The sequence below is a fragment of the Schistocerca nitens genome, chromosome 1, assembly GCF_023898315.1.
Source record: "Schistocerca nitens isolate TAMUIC-IGC-003100 chromosome 1, iqSchNite1.1, whole genome shotgun sequence".
NCBI lineage: Eukaryota > Metazoa > Arthropoda > Insecta > Orthoptera > Acrididae > Schistocerca > Schistocerca nitens.
The window spans coordinates 967,685,614-967,704,671 of NC_064614.1; the positions used below are offsets into that span (position 1 = coordinate 967,685,614).

The window sequence follows — 19,058 nt, forward strand, 5'->3', positions numbered from 1 at the left end:
GTCCATACGTAGGCAATGTGTTAGAATATGTAGAATGTAAAACCTCGGGTGAATACCCTGTCTGTAAGGGAGCGGTAAAAGGTGGATGGCAGGCGAGCGCGGGAAAATGCGCAAGGGGGCTGCACGGCACAACGGGCTCAGCAGTTGGAGTTGGCACTGGTTTGAGCAACACCTTCTGGAGCGAGGAGGCTCTCCTGGAAGACGTAGTTTCACTGAGCCTCGGGTATGCCGTTCCAACGCCCATACAGCATGGCAAAATTCCATAGGCACTAAATGGAAAAGTATTGCGACGCTATGTGTGCTCTGTGCCTCGCCATTTCGCCGCCCGCCAACCGCCGCATCGATACAAACAGGTTTAAACTTTTAGTACTGTATTGACCAGTGTTACTTTTGTTCCATACTGTTCAATAACAACTTAATAACAACTTAAATTTTACCAGAACTTTCCTATCATTTAATTATCCTCACAACTAACCTAGATAGGGTCCTTTCCAAATGTAGTGCAACCCGAGTGTCCCGAAATGAAAAATTAAATTTTGTGTTAATAATAATTACTTGCAGACCTAACTATGTAAGAATGGTGTTTAAAGAACTGTTTTGTTAATGAACCAGTAAATGTATAACGAAGGTCTGACAAAGTTGGAAGATAACTTTAATATTGATTTAGTAATGAAGTTTAATTATTTCGAGACAGATATAAAGGTATTTAAATAAGCAGGAAATAAGATAAAAAGAGTAGTAACTCAGATACTGGAAATCTTGAGCGCATAATGAATTCAGTAATTAAATTTTTTTTATACAGTGATCATAACAGTTTCAGGGTCCCCCCCCCCCCTTTTTTTATTCATTTGAATTCTGAAGTGTTCTAAATTGATTTGACCAGCAAAAGTTAAAGTCAATATAAAAGCCAAAATTTATCAGTGTTTTATCTTTATCAAAATTGACATTGTGTGTGTGATTCGAAAGTGCTATTTCTAGGGTAACCTATGCCCGATTTTAATCAGATCAATAGACAGTACGAAGTTTTGTAGTAAACAGTACGTGAAATTATCAGTTCAATAGATTTTCTGGTTCTAAAATTCTACTATATTATGCAGTGTTACTACTTGTTGCTTTGCACGAATATCTGCCAACTTGTACAGGGAAGAAACTCAGTTAATGCCTAATTAGGCTGGCGACCGTATTATTAACAAATTGGTAACATCTTCTGTGTTGCTTTTTGTCCGTCCTGACGTGTAGTTGCATTTCGGACTTATCTGACGTATCATTATTATTACAGAGTGGGTGTAAGTCTGATTTGCCATCATTCAGGTACACGCGGTCAATATATATACAAAAATCCTGTCTCGTAAGGTGAACCCCACGCACTTACCATAGTACAGGCTTTAATGAGTATCGTGTGCCCCACGCGCACGTTACAAGCTACCATCTCTAACTGGCCAAACAGCACACAAAGTGAACAGTTGCTGACTGGAATGTGTAGAGTAGCCCGATAAGTCGTGATATTTACGTGCTTTTCGAGTGATGCGATGCGTTTAATGCGTGGACAGTTCATTGAGCCGTATAACCCGTAGTGTATGCAGGATATAGTTTATGGTGGAGATTGTCGTGTGATGTTTTGGGGGTGTTTGCCGTGTTATGATCTGGACCAACTCATTTAGGTTAAAATCAGCATTAACCAAGATCACTAAAGCAACATTCTCCGTGACCAAGTGATGCCCCTTCTATTGCATCTTCATGATGCATTTGCTGTAGACGTTTCCATCATCCAAGATACACTGAAGAGCCAAAGAAACCGGTACACCTGCCTATCATCGTATAGGGCTCCCGCGAGCACGAAGAAGTGCGACAACACGACGTGGCATGGACTCGCCTAATGTCTGAAGTAGTGCTGGAAGGAACTGATACTATGAACCCTGCAGATCCATAAATCCGTAAGAGTACGAGGGGGTGGAGATCTCTTCTGAAGAGCACATTGCACGGCATCCCAGATATACCCAATAATGTTCATGCCTAGGGAGTTTGGTGGCCAGCGGAAGTGTTTAAACTCAGAAGAGTGTTCCTGGAGCCACTCTGTAACACTTTTGGGCATGCGCGGTGTCGTATTGCCCTACTAGAACTGCCCAAGTCCGTCGAAATGCACAATGGACATGACTGGATGCAGGTGATCAGACAGGATGCTTAAGTACGTGTCACCTGTCGGAGTCGTATCTAGACGTATCAGGGGTCCCACATTACTCCAACTGAACACGCCACACACCATTACATAGCCTCCACCAGCTAGAAAAGTCCCCTGCTAACACGTAGCGTCCATGGATTCATGAGATTGTCTCCATACCCGTACACATCCATCCGCTCGATACAATGCGAGGCTTTGTGTCGTGCAGCCATCAGGGGTACACGAGTGGGCCTTCGGCTCCGAAAGCCAATATCGATGATGCTTCGTTGAGTGGTTCGCAAACTTACACTTGTTGATGGCCAAGCAATGAAATCTGCAGCAATTTGCGGAAGGGTTGCACGTCTGTCACGCTGAACGATTCTCTTCAGTCGTCGTTGGTCCCGTTCTTGCAGGATCTTTTTCCGGCCGCAGTGGTGTCGGAGATTTGATGTTTTACCGGACTCCTGATATTCACGGTACACTCGTGAAATGGTCGTACGGGAAAATCCCAACTTCATCGCTATCTCGGAGATGCTGTGTCCCATCGCTCGTGCGCCGACTGTAACACCACGTTCAAATTCACTTAAATCTTGATAACCTGCCAGTATAGCTGCAGTAACCGATCTAACAACTGCGCCAGACGTCTTATATAGGCGTTGCAGACCGCAGTGCCATCTTCTGCCTGTTTACATATCTCTGTATTTGAATATACATGTCTATACCAGTTGCTTTGGTGCTTCAGTGTAGGAACAGCCATGTGCCTAGCGCTGCACGTATATCTTCCTTGTTTGACTAACAGTCAGGCACACCACTGCTCCTACAGCAAATGCTGCTTGTCCCTACTGGAACTCCGCAGTTCGCAGTCTTTTCACTTCCTCTCTCGGAGATTGGTGAACTGCGTAGATTCCTTGATACCTGCCACTACCTTGTAGAGTGTCGACTTTGTTTCTTTTTTCCTCTGGGATCAACATATGTACTTTCTTTGGCTATGTATGATAATCCATTCGTTCTAAATAATACCATGTTATCATCTTCCTCTCAATACCTTCCACGATGTTTCTTTCCAGTTACACTTTTTTTTAATTTCTTCATTTCTCATTTGGTCTAGTATTGAGACTCTAGCACTTCGTCTTCAGTAATTTATTTCGATGGACAGCAGTTGATCTTTTCCTGTCCCTCTTCTTTCCCAAACATCTGACCCATATACATACTTTATATTATTGTTTTCTGCATAACTTTTAGTTTTATTTGTAGTTTGTCAATCCACACCGACTTTCCCACAAAGCTCCATTTGCTCCTACATACTTTTAATACTTCTTCCAGTTGGATTTTTAACAATCGAGGAGGCACTGGATAATCCTGTCGAAACAATTTACCTAGTGAATGTATGTGGTGCATTAGTACCCTAATTTGGTACAATGCTTTGGTTCAAGTAGATCTGTAGAAAAGAAATTATTATGTAATATTTTTGCGTAAGAGTACTCATACTCAGTAGGTTTTTCGGCTGCCGAACTAAAAATGATGAACTCCTGTGCGTATATAGTCACTTCGTAGGATGTGACGTATATTGAGTGCACGTAACTAGAGTAACTGAACGCAATGAGTTGGGTCAAACGGCGCCGTTGTCTCTTTGTCTCTAATGTAAATAAACTTAGACACCTGATTTTAGAAGTTAATAGGACGCGTTTGAGCGTAAGACGGGAAATAAATTAGAATAAAACTAAAATAGTGGAGAATCAAAACATATAAAAGAAAACAGTAGAAACCAACTACAAATTATAAAATTAGATTACAAGTTATTGTAGTTAAAGCAACTGAATTCAACGCTGGATGAATAACAAATCAAATAGACAGATAGCAAACTGGAGAGTTTTTGGTAAAGGGTGTGAAGAACTAAACTTCATACGTGCCTGAAACTGAAAGTTTACAATCAGTTGTCAGTGCGACATGGAAGTTTAATGTGAAAACCAATAGCGCACTGAGGCCCGCGTAGCGACTAGTGGCGAGAGGGAATGGAAATGAAAACAAGTAAATGGAGCACGAAAGGAACTCGAGTGGATAGCGTTATCAGGACTGTGATGGAAAACAATAGAGGTAGTTGAGGTATGTAGTCACACGAATTTACGACAGGCAGACCAAGGAAACACTTTGCTGGGTCTGGGAGATAGGAAAAGGAAGATCTGCGCTTAACATCCCGTTGCCTACGAGGGGTCATCATAGGTAAGATACAGAAAGGCTGGGTAAGAAAATCGGGTGTGCCCTTTTTCGAAGTAACCATCCCGGAAGCTGCCTTAAGCGATTTAGGTAAATCATGGAAAACGACCATATTGGGATTTGAACAGTTGTCCTCCTGCATATGAATCCACTGTGTTGCCCACTGTGCTACTTCGGTGGGAAAAGACCGAGAAAACAACCTCCTAACGGTAATTTGTAGATGATTTTAGAAACCGTGCTAGAGCAACGTGGATGCCTGTACCGAAACGACTGGAGAAGTCCGGAACAGGTCTACCTTCCAGCAATATATGTCACTATATGTGTGGAAAGATGATACATATATACACCAGCAGAAAATTCAGATAATTTGCAGAAAAAATTCCCGTTTCACTTTTCTTTAAATGGTCACCTGCGGTCCTCGTTCGCTACTCAAACTTATCGCACATTTTACAACCAATGTGTTTCGTTCAGATGAAGCACTCCGTCTTCAGGCCACAAGTGGCCCATCGCGACCATCCGACCGCCGTATCATCCTCAGTTGAGGATGCGGATAGGATGGGCGTGTGGTCAGCACACCGCTCTCCCGGTCGTTATGATGATTTTCTTCGACCGGAGCCGCTACAATTCGGTCGAGTAGCTCCTCAATTGGCATCACGAGGCTGAGTGCACCCCGAAAAATGGCAACAGCGCATGGCGGCTGGATGGTCACCCATCCAAGTGCCGACCACGCCCGACAGCGCTTAACTTCGGTGATCTCACGGGAACCGGTGCATCCACTGCGGCAAGGCCGTTGCCGTTCAGATGAAGGAGCTCCATGAAATCTTTATGATGTAGTCACCTTAAGCATGAATTAGTTTTATGTTTTTCCGACTTGTTGTTTGTGTGCCACAGGAAAGTACCGATAGCTTCTTAAAACGGATTTACCTGAGAATTGGTGCAAATCTTTTCGCTTCCTTTCAATGTTACCTGACATCAAGCACGAGCGCGCGCGCTCACTCGTGTGCGTGCTTTTACTGTACTTTGAAACGATAGATGATGTCATGTAGATAATGATTCCAACTTACATGTATTGATTTTAAACGACATGAAAAAGATAATATAGTGTATTCGGAAAATTGCTCTACAGTTTCCACCTACGTTGGAAATGACGAACGTAGTTACTTCGGTTTTTGTCACAAAGCGTGCATGAGCGAAGATTTTGTTGCGCTCCACAATAAATAAATAAATAAATGGGCAATAGGTTTTTTGAGATGACACGCTCCCCAAAAAACTCTTCCAGTAGATGCATAGTAGTGTGCGCTGTACACCTATTTGAAATCATGAGTAGTTTATTGCGCCTTTCTTTAACTGGCTAATTAAATAGTGGGTCATTAAACAATAACTTTCACTGTTCACGGTTTCTTCAAAAAGTAAAGGGCCAATAATGCGACGTCCGGATGTTACCAACCACACATAAATTTTTTGCTCACGCAATGGCGTTTCAAACACAGCACGAGGATTCTCCGTCGACAAAATCGTGTGTTTTGTGTGTTAACATAAGCATGCAGTCACGCCTCGTCTGTGAAGCAAGTCACGTCAAGAAAATCAGTGGTATTACTCTTAATAAAATATGTAAACCATTTCCAGCAAGGGATTCACTTGTCATCATCCGCATCTTTCACTTCTTGCATTCTTCTTCTTTCGCTTACGCCATAGTCCCGCAGCGATCGCAGGGTTCGGCGCGGTTAGAACGGATTTGGCAGTGTTAGTGTTAGGGATGACCAGATGCCCTTCATGCCACCACCCCGTACCCCGCGGGGTGGAATCAGTGTACCCCAGCTGTCTGCATCTAGTGTAAATCGTGAAATAGTACGAACGTGTTTCAAATGTCTGCGTGACGCGTGGAACTGAGGCGGAACGTGGGGACCAGCCCGGTATTCACCTGGCGGGATGTGGGAAACTGCCTAAAAAACACATCCAGGCTGGCCGGTACACCGGCCCTCGTCGTTAATCCGCCGGGTAGATTCGATCCGGGGCCGGCGTGCCTACGCGAGTCCAGCTCGCGGCTACCCTGGCGAGAGATCTTTCAATTCTTGCATTAAATAAAATAAATGTCGTGCGACTAGGGCCTCCCATCGGGTAGATCGTTCGCCGGGTGCAAGTCTTTCGATTTGACGCCACTTCGGCGGCTTGCGCGTCGATGGGGATGAAATAATGATGATTAGGACAACACAACGACCCGGGCCCTTAGGATTGACATTCTGTCTCGCTGACTATTCAGCTACCGGGGACGGACAATTCTTGCATTGCTATCATTTTATAAGGAAACAATGTCAATATTTGTCTTGCCACTTAATGCGCTGTTGCAAGCCCGACATGTTTTACTTGTACCAACTTCCTCAACGATTTTGCTCCGCTCTGCTCCATAGAGACAGAAATATCCAACAACTTCTGTTCGTTTAATTTAGGTGGTCTTACAGTTCATTCGGTACCTAACACTGAGCCTGGCTCTCGAAATTTTTCAATAAATCGAAGAACCGCAATAACGACGATGTGCGGAGGTTTCGGCAAAATTTCAGCAAATGCCTCCATTTATTTATAACCTAGTCTAAACACATTTTGAACAAGAAAAATAGGTTCCTCATTTCAAAATACTATAATTTAAAAATAATTTGAAAATCTAGACACTACAAATCGCATTCAGTAACTTTCATCTAGTGAACCAAACAGTAGAATGAAATAAATAATAGTCGTGTTTCTATGAAAAAAGCAGTTAAGCCAACTTTGTTTCGAACTTTCAACGTAATCTACATCTATAGTCGGTAGCCTAGTGCACAGTGGCTCTCCAAAGGCACTGCACATTGAGCCAATGAGGTTAATGTACAGTGAAAAATCGACACCCAACTAGTGGGTTGGTTGAATGGCCAAGATAGAGTTGTCAAAGCCCCAGCTCTTTAAAAAATTTGTCCTCTGGTGCTAATATGTTGTCTGGCGGAGATTTCAAGGTTGCGGAAAAGATATCACATATTAGTTTCGGGAAACAACTTGCCTAGTTTTTGGCGTGAATAACACTTGTTACGGCCTATGTCACTATTACAACAGTAAAAGGTGACTACGCCTGTCCTGTTCATTAGCAGAAATACGTTCATTCACACGCATACACCTACATCTAAATTCGAGGCTTTATGGTTTCCTCCGTTCAAATGTGTCCGTACGGCAGACAGTACCAGGCTATTCCGAGGTGTATTTGATGGCTGCAGGAACGGCTGAACGACACTAAGTGCGGAAACCGAGGTAATACGAGACTGGTTAGGCCGTGGCACAAAAAACACCTGCCAGTTCTATGTAACAGGGACGACGCCCCTCGAAAATTCCAAGGCGACAGCAAAGTTCTTCGCGATCGCTGCCGATAGAGCCGTTTTTAAGGCTCCTCGGCTCGACACATCGTGCTCGCCCAAGCGCCCGTGACGTGTCGCGTCGTCTCACTTCTTCTTTCGATGATTCACAACGAAAGGGAGAACTTACTTGGTGGGGAAGAATAACCCGATAGTAAGGTCAATTCACGATAGGTGACGCCAGATCGAGCAATTTGTTCTCAATAACCATAGGTCGGAAATGCACTATCCCCATGAAAGGCACACAACCGTCGAGGATCACGCGGAAATCCGTTCCGCAAAAAATGGTTCAAATAGCTCTGAGCACTATGCGAATTAACTTCTGAGGTCATCAGTCGCCTAGAACTTAGAACTAATTAAACCTAACTAACCTAAGGACATCACACACATCCATGCCCGAGGCTGGATTCGAACCTGCGACCGTAGCGGTCGCTGAGCTCCCGACTGTAGAGCCTAGAACCGCACGGCCACTCCGGCCGGCTTCGTTCTGCAAGCTAAAGTGTGTGTGTGTGTGTCTAACAGTGCGGTTCTTTCCTATTACGCTGCTTCTATATTATGCTGCGATTACTGTTCATTTTTTCGCCGATGTCAACTTTAGAGCTACACTGAAGGCGCGAATATCGAGAATTCACTATACAAAATGTGATTTACCAATAAAATAATGTTTAAAATTTAACTTATGCGCTCTATTTCACTACTGTCTTAGCTCACATTACTGATCTACTAAATCTGTCAGACGAAAATTCATTAATGTTTTCTCTACACTAACAAAAATCACATTTCGCCCTTAGATTTCACTGAACCTTATAGTGCCATACGTCGATTTTTTTTAAAGGTTAGATCGATCGCAAAATTACTTTGCGCAGATGTGTTGCGCAGTGTTCCTAATATGCCAGTCGATCGCTTCACTTTCAGTTCTGAGCGTACAGTGAGTACGTAAAGATACGTATAACAATAGTCTCCCGCCCTGTGTGAAGTGCGTGCTGTCATTCGATTTTTCCATGACGAGGGATTCCGCCCGAATTTACGGAGCCAATAGAACGTAATTGCCATGCCTCACGGCAAAGTGCGGCAACGGAGCAGGAACACTGAAGCACGACGAACTGACGTTCATGATGCAGGTGATCCAAACAAATAAGTTCAAATGTGTGTGAAATCTTGTGGGACTTAACTGCTAAGGTCATCAGTCCCTAAGCTTACACACTACTTAACCTAAATTATCCTAAGGACATACACACACACCCATGCCCGAGGGAGAGCTCGAACCTCCGCCGGGATCAGCCGCTCAGTCCATGACTGTAGCGCCTTAAACCGCTCGGCTAATCCCGCGCGACGCAGGTGGTCAGGGAAGGAAGCGACTATCAGCTGATGATCTTGTTCAGCGAGTGGATCAGGCGAGTAGAGAATATCGTCTACGAAGGGCAGCTGCCATCCGGCACTGTTCTTCATGACAATGCTCGGCAACATACTGCAGTGGCAACAAAAATGCATCCGCAACGATTTCGATGGGAAGTGTTTGAGCACTCAACCCACCGTACAGCCTGGGCTTGGCTCCCTCTGATTTTCATCTCTTTACTCTCTTGAGCCGCTGGCTATGAGGACAGCATTTTGGACAGACGACAAGCTACAGACTAGCATAGAAAATTGACGGACAGCACAGGCGGCTGGCTTCTGTGACGAGAGTATTGGAAAGTTAGTACCATACAATCACAAAGGTCCAAGTCGGAACGCCGATCACGAAGAGAATGAGCTGGAAAATTTAGCCAAACGCAAATACAACATACTTGATTTTTGCTGTGGTTTCCATTTCGCGACCGATCTGACCTTGCTCTCTCTGCACCACAGGTGAATATCTTAACGAGTGAATGGCAGTACGGCACTTTCGGCAATGATGGTTCGATAGCCAAGTTTCACCCAGTAAACATTTCAGAAAATTAGCGCCTAACGTAAGCAGCCTTTTATAGGAATTTAGAGTCGACCAAGCTTTGATTGTTCAACTGAAATCATTATCTTCAGCTAATTTCATTTGTAAATGCCTTCTTTAGCATAACATATATTTGCTGGGGCAACCTGGTTCAGATGCACACAGTTCCGTGCGCTCCTTGCTAATTGGCTGTCGTGTCGTGGCCGTTGTTCCGTAAAGGAGCATCTACGGACTATGGTTATCTGCAAAATTTTCGTCGATTCGACGTCTTGTACCTTGTTCTGACCCTTGTATCAGTCCGCATCTCTCCACGGTGCACACGAGGTGCATTGAATCATCCTTACCTGCAAGTCCTGATTCTCTCGGCACAGTTACTCTGAATGTCTCTATCTCTGGCGACAACAAGGGACAACAAATCATTCTTTGAATGTCGCTGAAGATACTGCACGTGTGATATCTTTGTGGAAAACAGCAATACTTGAGAACGGAGGTGGATCTAGTTTTCCCACATGGGAGCATAATTTCACGCTGATGTAGAGATGACGCAAGTTAAAGTGATTTGCGAAGTAAAAATAAAGTACAATCTTTGGCCATACGCCACGACTGGACTACTTGCCTAACTGGCAAGTAGAATGCATTCTTTCTTAACCGAAACATCACAAACGAGTCATTTTATAAATTTACGTAGTTAATTAAACAATGCAAACTGGAAATAATTTGATATTTGTTTATTTCATTGTGGCTAGGTACTGTAGTGAGGCCTAGTTCGTCTGAGTGCTGCTGTGTCAAAAAAATGGTTCAAATGGCTCTGAGCACTATGGGACTTAACATCTATGGTCATCAGTCCCCTAGAACTTAGAACTACTTAAACCTAACTAACCTAAGGACATCACACAACACCCAGTCATCACGAGGCAGAGAAAATCCCTGACCCCACCGGGAATCGAACCCGGGAACCCGGGCGCGGGAAGCGAGAACGCTACCGCACGACCACGAGCTGCGGACTTGCTGTGTCTTGATGTTGATTGGAGCCTATTGGTTTGTTGTTGTCAACCAGTTTGTTGACCTGCCTGGTTGCCGAAATTCACCAGAGATTTTTTAACAGCTGTCTTTCATGTCGTGACGAAACCACAATCGTCCTGTAATTGTGGTTCGTGATTGTTGTGGGAGGTGGCTGATCGGAACTACTACATATGAAAAATTATTTCGCTTTATTACAAGAACGAAGAGTCGAATATTTACAACTGCCTTTGAATAGTTAAGCATCACTTGATGCACACTTTTTTTCCTGTAGTACAATTTCAACATTTACGTATGTAAATTTCCATCTGAGACTCGACTAGCACTGGTGTTCTAACTAGATGATGTTAATTGCTTCATCGGAGGCCACGGACTGGAGCAGAGCGATTCAATGCTTGACTCTATATTGACCTATGTGTGATGGCACTGCACTGTGAGACACAAGGCGAATCTTCATGCAAGCCTCCCAATCATCGCTGATGATTGTACGAGACATCGCCCATATCTGTGGTATTACGTTGCGTTGCTGACTTCGGTCGTGGCATTGTGATGTTTGGATGATGCCATGTATTTATTGCAATGATTTTAAAACATTCGTAAATCTTTCTTCACGTTTGGTATTTTCCTTCTTTTCTTATTTGGTCCCATCGGGAAGTTAGCAATTTCTCAGCGCGTTGCAGTTGGTTCAAATGGCTCTGAGCACTATGAGACTTAACAGCTATGGTCATTAGTCCCCTAGAACTTAGAACTACTTAAACCTAACTAACCTAAGGACATCACACAACACCCAGTCATCACGAGGCAGAGAAAATCCCTGACCCCGCCGGGAATCGAACCCGGGAACCCGGGCGTTTGCAGTTGGTAGATGGAGGCGGAGGGTTGCTGGCCTATAGCCCCGGCCATATTTATCGCTGGGAAAAATCTCCGGTATTCATTTGATAGCAGGCTGAGCGGACCTGGTACCATCTTGGAGGGACTGAAAAGAGGAAAATTCCCCGCCCCTATCCGGGATTGAACTCGAGACCTCCAGGGCCAGATGGACGCAAACATCGTAGATCAACAAAAGGATCAATTTAATATGTTTGAACTAAGTCCTGCGCCATGACACAACCAGTCTCCGGTTATGTGAGTTAGCAAGAAGCTCGTACTAAATGTAGATTTTCTAATGGTGATCTACGTCAGGCATGGGTAACCTTTGGTGACCTACGGGCTTGATTGGCAGACGTCCCTAAGCTCACGGGCCAGCCACTTTGTTACGTGACGCGGTATAAAACAAAAAACCATAGCGTGACATTAATGATAAAGGGTAACGAGCTGATATGAACAGAACCGCTTTATCGACACGCCACGCTAACAAATTATGCCTTAAAAACACGCTTTTTTGAGAAAGCATCCAATTTATGTTCACTCCATCTTCTGATCCTTACATTTATTTCTGCGTTGTGACTACTCTTACTTTACTTACGACTTCTTACAATAGCTGTTCTTAAAAACTTCCGTTGCAAAATTCTTCAACGCCGTTAGTAAAGAAAAAATGTTCGCGACATGTAAATAAATGTAAACGTTTGAATACTGGATGCCAGGTGTCTTGAAATGTTTCATAGAAAAATGGACGCCTATAAAAGCAACTGGTTGCAGCTAATTCATTATATATTAGCACCAACTTCAACAGATGCAGAGTTCTGACGTACACAAAGGGCAAGATTTATTTATTAATGTTAATACGAGAAAGGATAGAAAAACAAAATACAGCAGCGAGGTGCGGAATTCCAATCAACATGCAGTTAGGACTACCTTAGCGACTTTTGGCTACAGGCAGCTCATTTGGGTGTTTGAAATTGAGTTTGTTAATGTAATTGTAACTAATAATTAGTATTAGCAAGTATTTTTAAATATTTGTCCAAAATACTTACGATGACTGATTGCATAGGTGTGACTGTTTCTGTAACACATTAAATACAATTTCTTCCGCGGGGTCTGCAGCTCGTGGTCGTGCGGTAGCGTTCTCGCTTCCCGCGCCCGGGTTTCCGGGTTCGATTCCCGGCGGGGTCAGGGATTTTCTCTGCCTCGTGATGACTGGGTGTTGTGTGATGTCCTTAGTTAGGTTTAAGTTTTTCTAAGTTGTAGGGGACTGATGACCATAGATGTTAAGTCCCATAGTACTCAGAGCCATTTGAACCATGTTTTTCTTCCGCGGGACGGACTGAACGAATAGCGGGCCGGATGCGGCCCGCGTGCCACCGGTTGCCTATACGTCCTCTATGCAATAAGAACAAAGAAAACATTTTACGCAACAGTGAATGAAACGTCGCACGATACAGTTTGCGAAATATTATTTGCACTTCCGCGGCCTTTGACAGTAGAGATTCAGTACGAGCTAGCTTCCTACTTCTTGCGTATTCTTCTCTTCAATGCCAGGCAAACCATTATTCAACTTCCCACCAGTTTATTGTCCGAGAAAGATTAATGGAGTCTCGTCCGTCCATTATCAGGATAACGGAGGAAGTACACAGGAAATCGATGTAGCTCTTATTCCAGCGTGTTTATCGGGACGCAGATTCTCTCTCCGCGGGCAGTTTATTTCTCCTGGAGACTGGATAATGGCAGTCATCTATCTCGCTGTCGCAGTTGATGAGAAAAGCGTCCGAGGAATCAAAGGGAATGCAACAAAGAGCATGTGATGTAGTACTTCCGTAAACATACCTGACGCAGTCACTTCTCTCTAGGGAGGTTTCTAAAATGAAAATATGACAGGGCTGTCAGAGCGCAGGAACTTGCTTGATTCGAACAATGCTATCTGTTGTTTTGTACCGGAAACAATGGTTACCGCCACAGTATGTAAAATTTTTTGGAGAGGAGTAATAAATCCATTTTTCGCTTTTCACTCCCTTGCTCATATTATTTCTAGGTATTTCGCGACAGATTTTTTATACTAACAAAATTTTAAGAAACAGTAAAATATTTTGAGAAGTGATTTGTCTAAAAGCACAAAATCAAAAAGATTAGAGAAAGATTTCGAGTTCCATTTAATGAGGCTCGAATTTATGCACAGCAGCTGAGATGCTCATACGTTAGTGAGGTAAAGATATCAAGGATATCACTGAATAAAATTCCAACAGACACTTATCCTGTAGCATTCGTTAGAATTCTAACATTCTAACTTTGAACATCAGATTATCAGTCTGAACCTCATTTGCTGTAAATTATTTCAATCATTCAAACGGGCGTCCGATGTTCCCCTAATCCACATATACTATAAAAGTGAATGTATGCATGTATATTCCACATGTCCTCCTAAATCACTTGATCGATTTCAGCCAAGCTTGGTATTGATATCACTGCCTGGAAAGAACCACTGTGGGTACCTCTCAAAGGGGTTCGGGTGAAAAATAAGCATAGTTCACGACACGCAAATACCAGAATCCGTTCATCCCGTATTTGAGAATGAGGGCACTTAGCGTTTTGCTGAAAACTTCACATATGGCTTCAAACTTTCAAGAAACTTTTTCTCGCTGTCGCTTCCCACAAAATGAAAGGAAAAGGTGCATCACTTACTATATTTTTGCTGCTCATGCGGTGAAACTGCCATATCAGGAATTACGTTTTAATTTATTACTCGTTTACTACTACTTCTATTCGCGACACACTTTGCATACAATATTCACACATACCACTGCATGTACTCGCCAAATTATATCATTGTACGACACATTGTTCAGGTGATGTCATCAACATTGAAGTGTGTGAAACGAAACTTCAAGTAATATACGCTAGAGGTACAGGTGAAATGTGTGTACAAATATGTCTGAAATACGGTATATACATACATATATATGTCTAGGGGAAGAATGCTCCTCCTAAACCTCTGGTTCGATTTCTACAAACTTGGTACATATATAACTTACTGACAGCTTCTGTATTTTATTTCTTACTTCTAGACAAACTGACAAACAATTTTGATCTTACTTTCGACTTTCTTCCAAATTTGAAGTTCTGTTCAGAAATAATGAAATGTAATATACTTAAATATCGACTGGTGTTCTATTATTATAAAGAGGATATAGATCAAGAGATAGAAGATAGGTTTCAATTTATGCTGTGATTTGATAGTTTTTGACATTTCATTTACATATCTTACTGCCGCTGTTGGTAAAATATACCAATTTGCTCTCAAATCACTAATTAAGTTTTTTCATAGTTACCCTTACGACTTTCAAGCAGTTAGGTATTTTTCCTCTTGAAAACTAGACCTCACCCTGGCTAATTAGATACCCCATTTTTCCTTTTCTCGCTATACGGTTGGCTTTGAAAATTCGGACGAAACGCCATTTGTAATTTCTAGAGATTCTTGCATCGCTCGCTACACAAAAGGGAAGTTTCATAACACTATCTGAAAAAGTTTCACTCGTTTATAGCCTTCCCAGCAAATAGTGTTAAGTGTAATCTCTCTCTCTCTCTCTCTCTCTCTCTCTCTTTCTCTGTGTGGTGTGTGTGTGTGTGTGTGTGTGTGTGTGTGTGTGTGTGAGAGAGAGAGAGAGAGAGAGAGAGAGAGAGAGAGAGAGAAAGAGAGATGCTGAAAACCATGGCCCCTATGTGGTATCTGGAGCCGATTAGTTTGGGCCTTAATAGAGAAGTTTACTTTGCAAATACAGCTATGCTTACCAGGACAATATTTTATACTGACGTCAGTGGCATCTCAAAATCAGTTACCTCGCAAACGATTCTGTGACTGGCCGGTGCTGGAGATGGCGTGATATGATGAGATTAATTGAAAGTATATCAGGAATGATTAAACTGGCTGTCAGTTTCCTTGTTCTCCTAATTAATTGGCGATGTTAAACCTCACCTGTCGGTCTGCTGTTGTCCCGACCGAAGCCAGGATCAGATTCCATCACATCTAGCTCGGATTTCAGTATTCAGTTAATAATAATAATAAAAAAGAGACTAAACAGAGAAATCACAGGCGAAGGTAAAACAGACAAATCTGGTAAAATGTTGCATATGCTGTCTCCGATGGACATATTAAACGAAAGGTAGCCTGTTACACGCGAACAACGGTTACTGCACACAAATTTAAGAAAGAAAGTGGTGGGAACTAGTTTTGCTGCAGGTCAAGACTCAATAAAATTTAAACAGGAAATAGTTATGGATGTTGTGTTGCGTGGTCTAACCCCAGAATTAAGAGAGAGCGCGCTACGAGATACTTGAACGCTAACTATCCTGAGAATTGAGGTGACCATCCTGGGCAGGGGAAGTTTATATTGCTATTGCAGAAACATAATACGATCACTGCTCCTACTGTTTGGTGTAAGTGCTGTTGCAGTGCATCGGAATTATTACCGATCAGCACGCAGAAACTGTTTACTGACCACTACTGTAGCGAGTCACTGGGCGCTACCGATGTGACATGTATTCACACCCATGCACAATTTCAGCAAATCATTAGCCGAGGACGGTGACGAACCTGCACCAACTGTCCGCAGCTCGTGGTCGTGCGGTAGCGTTCTCGCTTCCCACGCCCGGGTTCCCGGGTTCGATTCCCGGCGGGATCAGGGATTTTCTCTGCCTCGTGATGACTGGGTGTTGTGTGATGTCCTTAGGTTAGTTAGGTTTAAGTATTTCTAAGTTCTAGGGGACTGATGACCATAGCTGTTAAGTCCCATAGTGCTCAGAGCCATTTGAACCATTTTGAACCTGCACCAACCAAGAACTGACTTCAGTTGGGGCGTCGAAGGCATCTCTTGTCACTTTTGTGTGCGGAGACACAACAACACTGTGATACCTCCACGGTAAGAAGAGGAGCCCCGTGACCAAACTAACAGGTGTGCATCTTGCGGATTTGTTCCGGCTCGTGAGGGCTGTACCTGTGGCCTACAGGTTGGGAGACCTAGAACAGCCGGTCTTCTACGAAAACGACGGGTAGGGTGTATCCCTCCGCCGCTGGTAAAGGAAGACTGAAGATCAAACCAACAGATACCTTGGTCTTCCAGAAATACGCCATACTGTGCAAATTCTGTATTGATTAAACCAGCCGCCAGGAAATTATAATCTCTTCATATGCCGGGCGTCCTGTGGTTAGGCAAGCCTATGGAGGTACCGCAGGGAGTCTGTATCCGCTATCGATGGACAGGGACGCACACCCATGCATAACGGCAGCAACTCATTTGATATGATTTAATTATATCGATTTTTATACTACATCTACATCTACATTGCAGAAAACATTTAAGTGTCTGGCACAGGGTTCATAGAACCACCTTCATAATTCTCTATTGCCGGCCGCGGTGGCCGAGCGGTTCTAGGCGCTTGAGTCTGGAACCACGTGGCTGCTGCGGTCGCAGGTTCGAATCCTGACTCGGGCATGGATGTGTGTGATGTCCTTAGGTTAGTTAGGTTTCAGTAGTTCTAAGTCTAGGGGACTGATGACCTCAAATGTTAAGTCCCATAGTGCTTAGAGCCATTTTTGAACAATTCTCTGTTAATCCAATCCCGTATACTGTGCGGAAAGAACGAACATCTGTATCTTTCCATACGAGTTCTGATTTCCCTTATTTTCTCATGGTGATCGTTTCTAGGTCTGCGTCAACAAAATATTTTCGCATTCGGAGGAGAAAGGTGGTGATTGGAATTTGTGAGATGATTCCGCCGCAACGAAAAACGCCTTTGTTTTAATGATGTCCGTCCCAAGTCCTGTATCATTTCAGTGACACTCTCTCCTCTATTTCACGATAATACAAAACGTGCTGCTCTTCTTTGAACTTATTATCTGTACTCCGTCAATCGTATCTGGTAAGGATCCCACACCGCGCAGCAGTATTCTAAAAGAGGACGGACATTTTCTATATGTTCCTTCCAATTTAGATTGTTCGTAATTGTAATTCTTAGGTATTTAGTTGAATTTACGGCCTTTAGATTTGACTGATTTATCGTGTAACCGAAGTTTAACGGATTCCTTTTAGCACTCACTTGGATGACCTCACACTTTTCTTTATTTAGGGTAAAAAAAAAATGACTCCAAGCACTATGGGACTTACCATTTGAGGACATCAGTCCACTAGACTTAGAAACATTTAAACCTAACTAACCTAAGCAAATCACACACATCCATGCCCGAGGCAGGATTCGAACCTGCGGCTGTAGCAGCTGCGCGGTTCCGGACTGAAGCGCCCAGAATCGCTCGGTCACAGCGGCCGGCATTGAGGGTCAATTGCCAATTTTCGCACCACTCGGATGTCTTTTCTAAATCGTTTTGCAATTTGTTTTGATTTTCTGATGACTTTACTAGTCGATAAACGACAGCGTCATCTGCAAACAACCTAAGACGGCTGCTCAGATTGTCTCCCAAATCATTCATATTGATAAGGCACAGCAAAGGTCCCATAATACTACCTTGGGGAACACCAGAAATCACTTCTGTTTTACTCGATGAATTTCCGTCAATTACTGCGAACTGTGACCTCTCTGACAGGAAGTCACAAATCCAGTCACATAACTGAGGCGATATTCCATGCAATTTCACTGCAAGCCGCTTATGTGGTACAGCGTCAAAAGCCTTGCGGAAATCCAGGAATACGGGATCAGTTTGAAATCGCTTGCCGATAGCACTCAACACTTCGTGCGAATAGAGAGCTAGCTGCCCGCATCTCGTGGTCGTGCGGTAGCGTTCTCGCTTCCCACGCCCGGGTTCCCGGGTTCGATTCCCGGCGGGGTCAGGCATTTTCTCTGCCTCGTGATGGCTGGGTGTTCTGTGTTAGGTTAGTTAGGTTTAAGTAGTTCTAAGTTCTAGGGGACTGATGACCAAAGATGTTAAGTCCCATAGTGCTCAGAGCCATTTGAACCATTTAGAGAGCTAGCTGCGTTTCACAAGAGCTAGTGGGCCCATTAGTCTGTGACCTATACCAATCAACTCCTAATTTAAAGAGTACTCTTAATTTGTAATCAAAAGTACAAATTAAGTTTTATTCGGGCATTCTCCCTGTGTCAAACGTCTGGAATAACTGCTACTGTGCTTCTATATGCTTTGTGGCTCGGTAGCCAAAGTATCAGTGCGACAAATCGTTTGCAGACCTCGTTTGATCCTATTGTCGTATATTTTCACACGCGGGAATTTTTGCTATTATCGTAATTGTGAAACACGTAGTGCAGAAGCTCTCGTTGACTTTGTTTTAGGTTTATTTTTCGTATCTTGCGGTAATCAGGAAGATTCGAATAGTAAAGAGTTTCGAATGGGCCTTTTATTACACATTATCTGGGAATACAGTCATGCACATTATTTTTCTGTTTTCTTTTCTACAGGCATTGTCCAGTCTAATACTTCTTTTACAGGATTTGGCTGGTTTTATTTCATTACTTCACTTGTGGCCGGATG

At 43.3% G+C, this 19,058-nt stretch overlaps 1 protein-coding gene and 1 pseudogene across 1 annotated transcript in view; both read right to left on the reverse strand.

Moving 5' to 3' along the window:
• LOC126195081 (tyrosine-protein kinase Dnt-like) overlaps window positions 1–19,058 on the reverse strand; it is a 562,000-nt gene that overhangs the window by 160,912 nt on the left and 382,030 nt on the right. The window lies entirely within an intron of this gene.
• LOC126213078 (5S ribosomal RNA) lies at window positions 5,051–5,167 on the reverse strand (annotated as a pseudogene).